A 12,100-nucleotide genomic window follows, 5' to 3' on the forward strand; every position below is an offset into this window, starting at 1 on the left:
TGTATCATATGTATCTTGCTCGTCGTAACACATTTTAAGGAAACGGAGCGATACTTCGTTTAAGTAGGTTACAACCGCTGTCCTTGCCAATATATGGGCTGCTGGCATAAACATCTAGATATCGATCCCAAATGTTCCATCGTTAGTCGTAGCATTTTGACTTAATATCTGAGTGATTGCATACATCGCTACTTATACAGGGTGTCTCAAGACCTTATGGTCAAAATGAGACAGGTGATAGCGGGTCCACAACCGATTGTATTGAACCAGGAAACCAAGGTTTGAAAATGAATATTTATTGTCTTTGATTGCATACATCGCTACTTATACAGGGAGTCTCAAGGCCTTATGGCCAAATTGAGACAGGTGATAGCGGGTCCACAACCGATTGTACTGAACCAGGAAACCAAGGTTTGAAAATGAATATTTATTCTCTTATAAACAGCGTACGCCGCATAACAACAACATTGTTGTTGTTGTTGTCTTCAGTCCTGAGACTGGTTTGATGCAGCTCTCCATGCTACTCTATCCTGTGCAAGCTTCTTCATCTCCCAGTACTTACTGCAACCTACATCCTTCTGAATCTGCTTTGTGTATTCATCTCTTGGTCTCCCTTTACAATTTTTACCCACCATACTGCCCTCCAATGCTAAATTTGTGATCCCTTGATGCCTCAGAACATGTCCTACCAACCGGTCGCCTCTTCTTGTCAAGTTGTGCCACAAACTCCTCTTCTCCCCAATTCTATTCAATAACTCCGCATTAGTTACGTGATCTACCCATCTAATCTTCAGCATTCTTCTGTAGCACCACATTTCGAAAGCTTCTATTCTCTTCTTGTCCAAACTACTTATCGTCCACGTTTCACTTCCATACAAATACTTTCAGAAACGACTTCCTGACACTTAAATCTATACTCGATGTTAACAAATTTCTCTTCTTCAGAAACGCTTTCCTTGGCATTGCCAGTCTACATTTTATATCCTCTCTACTTCGACCATCATCAGTTATTTTGCTCCCCAAATAGCAAAACTCCTTTACTACTTTAAGTGTCTCATTTCCTAATCTAATTACCTCAGCATCACCCGACTTAATTCGGCTACATTTCATTATCCTCGTTTTGCTTTTGTTGATGTTCATCTTATATCCTCCTTTCAAGACACTGTCCATTCCGTTCAACTGCTCTTCCAAGTCCTTTGCTGTATCTGACAGAATTACAATGTCATCGGCGAACCTCAAAGTTTTTATTTCTTCTCCATGGATTTTAATACCTACTCCGAATTTTTCTTTTGTTTCCTTTACTGCTTGCTCAATACACATATTGAATAACATCGGGGAGAGGCTACAACCCTGTGTCACTCCCTTCCCAACCGCTGCTTCCCTTTCATGCCCCTCGACTCTTATAACTGCCATCTGCTTTCTGCACAAATTGTAAATAGCCTTTCGCTCCCTGTATTTTACCCCTGCCATCTTCAGAATTTGAAAGAGAGTATTCCAGTGAACATTTTCGAAAGCTTTCTCTAAGTCTACAAATGCTAGAAACGTAGGTTTGCCCTTCCTTAATCTGAGATAAGTCGTAGGGTCAGTGTTGCCTCACGTGTTCCAACATTTCTGCGGAATCCAAACTGATCTCCCCCGAGGTCACCTTCTACTAGTTTTTCCATTCGTCTGTAAAGAATTCGCGTATACAACAACATAGGTCATAGTAATTGTGCAAAAGGACGACCGCCAGTCTCAATGAATGCATGGTATGTGCGCATGAGTTCTGTCACTGTCTCAAAGATCCCTCGTGTGTGTCGCACCGGAGACAGGGTTGGAACCTAGCAAGCAGGTCTTCATTCGTTTCTAGGGTGTTTCATACACCAACGTGTTGACGTAACCCCAGAAGAAAAAGTACAGAGGTGTGATACCCGGCGATCGCGCTGGTCGTGGTACAGGACCTTCCCTTCTCATCCAACGATGAGAGCACATGTTTTCAGGTGCTCGCTGATATTAACATCGAAGTGGTTTGGTGCACCGTCGAGTAGGGACTACATGCTTTCGGGGACAACAGGGAGTACAAATTCCAAGACCTGTGGCAGTACGTCTCACAGGAACACCCGGTAATTTGGACCAGTCAGTGTGGAGGCAGGATTTTGAGGTCGTGTTAGGTGATGTAGGAAAGTGCCCATCCACAAGTCAACAGAGAGTGGTTGTTGATCGCCACCAATGTGGGTGACGTGGAGACTGTTCTCACTCAAAACATGGCTGTTTAAAACAGCATCCAAGGCAAATGAGACCTCATCCGTTAACAATACAAACTGCACTACAGCACTGCGGTCGATAATCCATTGACAGAAGTGAACGCAGGGCTCAAAACCCGTCGCTCCCAGTGCTGGCAAACGTCTTTTATGATAGATGTGTAACACCTGTTCCGCCAGCACTCTCCACACTGTATCCTTTGTAGTGTGCGTTTCGCAGGAACGTTGATGGGTGCTTGGTGCTGGGTAGTCGGCCACATGATCCAACACCATGTCCTCAACGTCTGGTGTTCGTAACACACCTCACCATGGACATATCACAAGCTATCCAATGCAATGGACAGCTGACAGGGATATTGGCGTGCGTGTGACACAGTTTAATGCTCTTGAAACTTGTGCTTTGAGGTACGTTTTGCACACTATATATATTTCGTGGTGAGGAGTGCACACTGTTCACACAGTCACGCGAGATCCTTGAGGGAGTGCGGAAGAACTGCATGCGCCGTTGTAATACACTACTGGCTATTAAAATTGCTACACCACGAAGCAAATGATTAGCTTCTCAGAGCATTCAAACAAGATTGGCGCCGGTGGCGACACCTACAACGTGCTGACATGGCTCTGAGCACTATAGGACTCAACTGCTGAGGTCATTAGTCCCATAGAACTTCGAACTAGTTAAACCTAACTAAGGACATCACAAACATCCATGCCCGAGGCAGGATTCGAACCTGCGACCGTAGCGTTCTTGCGGTTCCAGACTGCAGCGCCTTTAACCGCACGGCCACTTCGGCCGGCGTGCTGACATGAGCAAAGTTTCCAACCGATTTCTCATACACAAACAGCAGTTGACCGGCGTTGCCTGGTGAAACGTTGTTGTGATGCCTCGTGTAAGGAGGAAAAATGCGTACCATCGCGTTTCCGACTATGATAAAGGTCGGATTGTAGCCTATCACGATTGCAGTTTATCGTATCGCGACATTGCTGCTCACGTTGTTCGAGTTCCAATGACTGTTAGCAGAATATGGAATTGGTGGGTTCAGGAGGGTAATGCGGAACACCGTGCTTGATACGTGCCTCGTATCACTAGCAGCCGAGATGACAGCCATCTCATCTGCATGGCTGTAACGGATCGTGCAGCCACGTTTCGATCTCTGAGTCAACAGGTGGGAACGTTTGCAAGTCAACAACCATCTACACGAACTGTTCGACGACGTTTGCAGCAGCATGGACTATCAGCTCGGAGACCATGGCTGCTGTTACCCTTGACGCTGCATCACAGACAGGAGCGCCTGCGATGGTGTACTCAACGACGAACCTGCGTGCACGAATGGCAAAACGTCATTTTTTCGGATGAATCGAGGCTCTGTTTACAGCATCACGATGGTCGCATCCGTGTTTGGCGACATCGCGGTGAACGCACATTGGAAGCGTGTATTCGTCATCGCCATACTGGCGTATCACCTGGTGTGATGGTATGGGGTGCCGTTGGTTACAGGTCTCGGTCACCTCATGTTCGCAGTGACGGCACTTTGAACAGTGGACGTTACATTTTACATGTGTTACGACCCGTGTCTCTACCCTTCATTCGATCCCTGCGAAACCTTACATCTCAGCAGGATAATGCACGACCGCATGTTGCAGGTCCTGTACGGGCCTTTCTGGATACAGAAAATGTTCGACTACTGCCCTGGCCAACACATTCTCCAGATCTCTGACCAACTGAAAACGTCTGGTCAATGGTGGTCGAGCAACTGGCTCGTCACAATACGCCAGTTACTACTCTTGATGAACTGTGGAAGTGTGTTGAAGCTGCATGGGCAGCTGTACCTGTACACGCCATCCAAGGTTTGACTCAATGCCCAGGCGAATCAAGGCCGTTATTACGGTCAGAGGTGGTTGTTCTGGGTACTGATTTCTCAGGATCTATGCACCCAAACTGCGTGAAAATGTATTCACATGTGAGTTCTAGTATAATATGTTTTTCCAATGATTACCCGTTTATCATTTGCATTTCTTCTTGGTGTAGCAATTTTAATGGCCAGTAGTGTACATGTGTTTAGAATGGCGGTCGTCTCTTTGAACAGCTACTTTGGGCTACGTTTTTCTTACGCGGTGTACGTTGTGTTTTATCATGTTCCGTACCTCAATATGTCCGCCCCGATAGCGGCGCCAAGGGGCCCGGGTTCGATTACCGGCTGGCTCGGAGATTTTCTCCGCTCATGAATTGTGTGTTGTGTTGTCCTCATTATCATTTCATCATCATCAGCGGAAGGCAACGGGAAACCGCCACTGGAATCACTTCCCTAGACGCTCATACGGTGGACCTCTCTGACGAGGCTTCCCCCATGAGAAGACCTGCCGTAAGGCAGAACACAAAGTTTTTTTTTTTTTTTACCTCAGTACAATTGGTTGTGGACCCACTATCATCTGTTCCTGTTTCACCCAAAATATTTGAGAAACCTTGTACACGCGAAATGCGTGAGACGAAGATATGTACGAATAGCGAAATCTCTTGCGGATGGTGGTGACTTCTGTCTGCACCAAATGAGTGTCGTGTACGCAAACAGACAAACATCTGCAGATAAGGCAGTGCCGCCCGAGGGCGCTCGCCGTCCATCGCAGATCGATCTGTCGCGCTTCTCCACCCAGTCGGACGTGTGACAGGTGGCTACACAGCGGCCTGTGCTCCGAGCCAGCGTGTGTGCTCAGCGCTCGCTGCTCGCAGTAACAGTAGGCCCAAACCCGCCCCATTCCGCCGGTTATTCAGTTTCATTATTTACAGCAGAAAACAGTGTCTTCATTTTATACTGCCTTACTAACATTTTCCCGGTACTTCATCTTACTTCTGTGGTAAAATTCCACTCGCAGTGCAAATTTAAAATTTATGCACATACACGACACTAGACACCTGTAAACTTCGACGAAATGTGATAATTAAAATTGTAATATTACAAGCCCTTAATTAGTGTATTTATTTATTGCATTTTGGTCACAAGTGTTCTGACTGGTTTTATGTGCCGCGAATTCCTCTGTTCTGCCAACTTCTTCACTCAGGGTAGCACATGCGTCCTACGTCCTCAGTTCCTGTTGAATATTTTTTACTCTCCTCTCTAAAGCTCACTCTAGAGACACATAAGTCATTCCCTGATGGCTTACTGCATGTCACGTCATTCTGTCCTTTCATTTTATCGCTGATATCCTGTCTTTGTTGACTCTGTGGGAAACCTGCATATTTCTTTTTCTTGAGTCACCAAATTTTCAGCACCCTTCTATAGCACAACATCGCAAACTTTTGAATTCTCTCCTTTACTGGTTCTTCCATAATACATGACAACTAATGCCTAGTACAATACTACGGTCTATATTTACGACCACAGAGCCGCCGGTGTACAACTCTCAGGGTCGTGACAAACCAGAAAGTAATTAGGAGGTCGGGTAGACAGTGACGGTAATGACCACGAGGATTACAGAATGTTACTCCCCTTTATCAGCAAGCAGCTCCATGGATCCACGTTGCATCGCGGTGGTTACTCACTGGTGCCGATGACAACTAGGTAGAAGGCGGCAACCAGGCTACGAGGGGTCGTCCCACACAAATGTTGCCAACCAACCGACGGGATGTCGGTCTGCTGCTTGTAGTCGACGCTGACCCCGGTGAAGTACTCTGGTATCTTTACTCTGCGCAGCCTCTCACTGCGTAGCTCGTGGCTTCGGCCGCTCGGACCTCGTGATCGCGTCTTGTCGCGAAGCTACCGCCAATCCCCTAACTTGGTGCCTCTTTTCTCAGTCCAGCGAACCCGTATATATAATCGGCAAGCAAAGAGACTCTGAGGACTCAACCCACAGATACCAACTCTTCCTCATAGATATTGGCAACGGGGCCTCAAGAGAGATATTCGATACTATCCTTGAGCTAGTGGCGCCAGACAGATCAGTCTACTAACTTAATGGCGCCACGGCTCAGCCTACCCCTTCCAAACCTGAACACGCCTCCCCCGGGCTAAGAACCCCTCACTCCACTGGAATTTTTAATCTGACTGAGATGAACCCGTATGAGCTTTCCCTTTTCCTGTCCCTGCCCAAAACATTGACCGGGCTTAAAATTTTGATAATGAAATATGGGCCTAGGAAACGCGGTGCAAGTTTCCCTAAGCGTTTATCCCTAGAGTGCACCGAGAAACGTTCCTGATGCAAACAAGATACCCTATCTTCCCTTGAAAGGGGCGCTTGTTTCTATTATAGCGACAGGCCTGACGATCGTGAGCCTTCCTGATATTTGCCCGAGCTCGCCCTCATTTTTCCCTAAACACCTCCGGAGTGATAGATGGAGGTAAAAGATCATTTATCTCCCATAAAATTAGAGCGCGGGGAATTAATGGGATATGCGACCATTAGGCTGGCTGGGGTGGCTTGGGATGCTTCACGCTGCGCGGAGTTAAATGCTAAGTTTAGCAAGGGCGAAGTGGTGTCCCACTTCTTGGGCGATTTATGGTGGTAAATAATCAACGCTGACTTCAAGTTGCGGTTAATCCTTTCGGGAAGGGAGCCCTGAGGATAATAAGGTGTAGTGGTAATATGTTTTATCCCATTTACAAAACAGAATTGTCTAAACGGTCTTGCCAGAAACCCAGGAGCATTATCCGTAACCAACGCCCGCGGTGGCCCGAAGCACTATGTAAGTAAGCTTTCATGTGTCCGCACAGGTCTTTGTACGGCGAGTTACTGCTTTGTTTGGGCTCAACCATTCCTTTCGTTTTCTTGTGTTAGCATAAAGACACCATTTCTCGTCACCAGTACGATGAAGGATAGGAATGATCGGTGTTCTTCGCGAGTCAATTGATGACGAGCAAGAAGAGATGCACATATGGCCACCCACTGATTTTTGTGATTTGGCTTAAAGCTCACAATATCCACACACACCATTTTTAACCGTCCCCATTGGATGCAAAGGTCGCACTATGGCAGAATCAACACAGCACATCACTTTTGCCAGTTATCGAGTAAACTGACCTGATCACTGTGGTTTAATGCGTTTAAACGATCTTCATCAAACCACGAAAGTTTTCCTGAACGTGGGAAGTCACTAAAATCAAAAACATCCTCCTTAAAACGAAAAACCCATTTTCTTGCCATGCTCTGTCCAAAGTGTTATCCCCAGACACGGTGAAAATGTTTCTGACTGCTTCCGCTGTACTGTCACCCCTCTGCTAAACCCAAACAGAAGAATATGCCTGGTATGTACAGATTTCTCCACTTGGCATTCCATTTTATAGCGTCCACAGCTCCACTGACTCTCTCCAAATGACAATATGTTAACTCAAATACGAAGAGTAAACTACAAATAAAAAAACAACAATCGATAAATAAATCCATAGCAAACGGAATAACAATATGCAAAATGAAAACGGTACGACTTTATTCGCCAACCTAATATTTCTTATGTTACCCAAAGTCTCTTCACTGTTTGCTAACTTCTATATACCTTTAAGAGAGGCTTATTTGAGAAAGATAACAAATCCATAAATTCTAATTTAAGAAGAAGGGCAAAAAAGCATTTTACAACCACAGGAGAGTCAGAATATTTTTTGTAGCTTTGTTGTTATATTCAGACATGTTGAGACACATTACTCCAAGTATCTCTGCTAAATTCTTATTTGTTTAATTGCTATTGCGTGAATAAAAATAGATTTGGCACCCTGTGGCAGAAAACTGTGTTAAGTTTGGTAAATGTTGTTCTGACGTTACATTGTATTACTACAGCCAGTAGTATACAGTTGACCGTTTCATTTTCAGTGTTTGGTACTACAATTCACTCTTCACGGGTCATTTTGAAATGTTCTTCACCTAATGGTTTAGAAATATTACAAAGAAAAATTGTGAGAATATTTTTACTTCACAAAATATCTTACTCATTATTTTCACTTTCGCACAACATGAACAATGAGCAATGTAGACCCACCCCTCTTCTCTTGACCAATAACACTTGTCCCCTGTTTTGCTTTTGCAACATTTTCAACCATTCAGTTACCAATGTTCAGTGCACTTATAAATGCATTTCGCCATATACTTAACACCCCGTTCCGAGATTTTACTTTATATTTTACAGACATTGTGTTCTTCACACCTTTACCACCACCCTTATTGGGTTTGCACATCTCCGGTGAAATTACATCACTATATGCCGAAATGAACTTCTTTGTGAAATCGAATCTTTATTATCATAGAAACTGTCTTAGATCTTTGCCTTTTATGCATGTTTATTTTGTTTCGCAACATTTTTCTTCCACTTTCCAGGGTTACGTAACATTTTCCTTGGATTTTCAGTTTTTCTTATTGATTAACATTATTCATCTGCTACATCAAACTCCATAATTTAATTAAAAACTTGCGATGAAAAAAAAGGAAAAAACGTCAGTCACGTCCTTACAGCATACAGTCTCATGTAACAAATGTCAGCCATGTGTTGTATGACTTCATTAGCAAGAAGAGCAACGGCAGGTGTCGCGATTTGGTACTTCTTTGAAACGAAGTATGACTGGATTTGGAATTCTTCGCCATGAACCGCAAGTCTTAATGGGATATATGCTACCGATATATTTCGTTTTGTCATGCATAACAGTTCCTATTACATGGGTAATGATTCTAAGTAGTGCTATCACCTGTTATTTCCTTTTTCAATATTTCAGATTTGATATCTTTTGGAAATGAGCTTCTCAAATAAGTACACTCCTTGTATCAATCTAAGTCGATCCAACTTTTTTTATTACTCTCTGTTAGAGATGTACATGCTCCTTCAACGGAACTCCTTACAGTGGTTTTTATTATTTCTGGGTACACAGTCTCAGACAACTTCGACAAATAAATGTATCACCTAAAGAAGTAACAGGGGTTTTCCTATTTAAGAGAAAGAGGACTGTGAACTGTATGTTAGTTGTTGCTATGTATATGTGACTGTTTATTCTGTTCATTATTGGTGTCAATGTGTTTCGACACCCGAAGACATACGCAAAGAAGTTTCTGCCTCGTGAGGAGGTATACTGCAATCTCTGGTTTTGCCACGACGACTTAGGGTATTTTTATTGTTCACAAATACGCATCGAAATAATTGTTGACGGCATTAGGCATAAAATTATTTGAATCGAACAGATTTTCTGAATATCCCGGTGGTACTCATATTTTCAGTTTACGCACAGTCGCCGGATTATAGGCATACTATTATAACTGTGGGAGCACGATCATTTATAAGCAACAAAGATACATAAAGCAACTAGACACTGTATGTTGTTACATAAGTACTGTCTAGTAACTAATCACTTTTTTTCGAAACTTATATACATGTAAAATGCTTATAAAGACAAAAATTTACATGTTTAAGAAAAGGTACATGACATTAACATCCGGCCGGGGTGGCCTAGCGGTTCTAGGCGCTACAGTCTGGAACCGCGCGACCGCTACGGTCGCAGGTTCGAATCCTGCCTCTGGCATGGATGTGTGCGATGTCCTTAGGTTAGTTAGGTTTAAGTAGTTATAAGTTCTAGGGGACTGATGAACTTGAAGTTAAGTCCCATAGTGCTCAGAGCCATTTGAACCATTTTTCGACATTAACTAAAGAGAAAAAATTAAAATAAAAGGGAATACCCCATGGAAAATTTGATCAGAAAACCTTTAACACGGAATCGCTTAATACTAAAATCGGTTAACATGATATAACAGACTTGGCCTATGTATTAGTTTACTTTTTTTCTCTTATCACAAAGCAGAAATCGTTTAACGCGATAAAATTTCTCTTCTGGACGAACAAATGTACCTGCTTTCTGTAGTTCGCATCACCGATATCTACTGGCTTTCTTTCCGTAGCCCCAAGTAAACCATTGTCGCTACAGTCACTGTGTCATCGCTTGTCTTTAGCTATTGCCATTATTGCAAGTCAGTTTCAGCATCTGTGATGGGGGCTGAAATCAACGATTTTTGAGCCAAAATAATTTTATCCGATTTTCAATACATGTACGTTAAATTAATTTCTTTAACGAAATGGCACAGAAATTGGAGGACGTTTCTACATTATACGGCTGTCGAATGGTATTAATGGGCTAATTTATTACAGTCAGTGATACACGCACAGTGCCGATTATGACAGACGAAGACGTTTTGGAGAGTGTTCAAACTTCAAAAGGTCGCATGACTGTAGATGAGGAATTTGAAAACTGAATCGATGTTATAGTAACGGTCAGCACTACATCAGAAACTCAAAGCACTGTAAAAAGTATGAGCATCTGTTTACATGCACGTTCAATTGAAAACAAAAAAATTCATTTACGACATCGAAAATTTTTGCCAAAATCTTTTCCCTGAAAAAGATCCGACAAAAGGTAACAATAGATTTTTCCCTCCAAAAAACATTAAATAGACTTTCTTACTCTGCTTACCTCGAAGAGAAAATTTTTCCAGTTATTGAACTACTTTATTGTGAGGATAACTGACGGGATCGAACATACATAACTTTTCACATGCATTGTTTAAAACGAAAAGAAATTTCGAGCTACTGTTTTTCAGTTAAATGTTTTTCGCTGTACTTTATTTTCCGACACAGTCAATCTAAGAAATTTTATGAAAATTTTACACTATTTTATTAACACACCAATCTGAAGCTCGTCATTACTAACTGGATGTGGTACCACACAAAATAAAAATAAACTCTTGCTATAAAAGACTAATATAGTTTCAGGCACTTGTATCAACGTCTCTCCATCGTGCCGATGTCACACTTTGTTAGTAATGTCAGCAGCTTCAAGAACTGAGTATCCATCCATGATAAAGATAGGAATCCCGCCATAAACTCATCACAACAGTTCAGGCAGGTGAAATGTACTTTAATTGGGTTAATTTATTTAATAATTGTTGTTGCTGTCGTGATTTTCATTCTGAAGACTAGTTCGACGCAGTTCTCTACGCTACATTCTGTATAAGTACTGAAACCGACATACGTTTAAACCTTTTTACCATTGTTAAGCTTTGTTCACGCCTTACCTGTTGCACCTCCAACATTCCCTTTCATTACCAAACTGACGAATCCTTGGCGCCTCGAAATGTTCCCTACCATCTGACTCGTTTTTTGGCTCATGTTTTACCACAAATTCCTTTTCTCCCCTTTTGGTTCAATAACTCCTCATTATTTATCCGACCTATACACCAGATATTCAGCATGTTTCAGTTGCACCACATTTATGACCATGCCACTCTCATCTTATCTTTAGTTCATTAACCATAATTCACTTACATGCTACGTATATGGCTACACTGTTTGCCCAATTCTACGGAAATATTAAAAAACACATAGTGAAGGTATTAAAAGGTAATCTATATATATTTTAAAATATTGTTAACTCATATCGTGTTTGCCAATGGGACGGTGACTGAAACTCCTAGATATGTTCTTACACTATAACAGATTTGGATGTTGAGTTGTTATGGGTCTCTGCACAACAGCTGCAGTTTGGTTAGATATAGATCATATCGGTAAATCCCACAAGTCCTCTTCTGTTCAGTTGTGACCACTGTTGTCGTAGTTACGTCATTGCTCGTAGAGTGGCTGAAGAACTCAGTGTGCGGCAGTGAGCAAAAGAGCTAGAATCATCAGTCTTCTGACTGGTTTGATGCAGCCCGCCACGAATTCCTCTTCTGTGCCATCCACTTCATCTCAGAGTAGCACTTGTAACCTACGTCCTTAGTTATCTGCTGGATGTATTCCAAGCTCTGTCTTCTTCTACAGTTTATGCCCTCGACAGCTCCCTCTAGTACTATGGAAGTCAGTCCCTGATGTCTTAACGTCCTATCGTCCTGTTCCTTCTTCCTGTCAG

Source organism: Schistocerca nitens, chromosome 2 (genome assembly GCF_023898315.1).
Source record: "Schistocerca nitens isolate TAMUIC-IGC-003100 chromosome 2, iqSchNite1.1, whole genome shotgun sequence".
Classification (NCBI taxonomy): Eukaryota; Metazoa; Arthropoda; class Insecta; order Orthoptera; family Acrididae; genus Schistocerca; species Schistocerca nitens.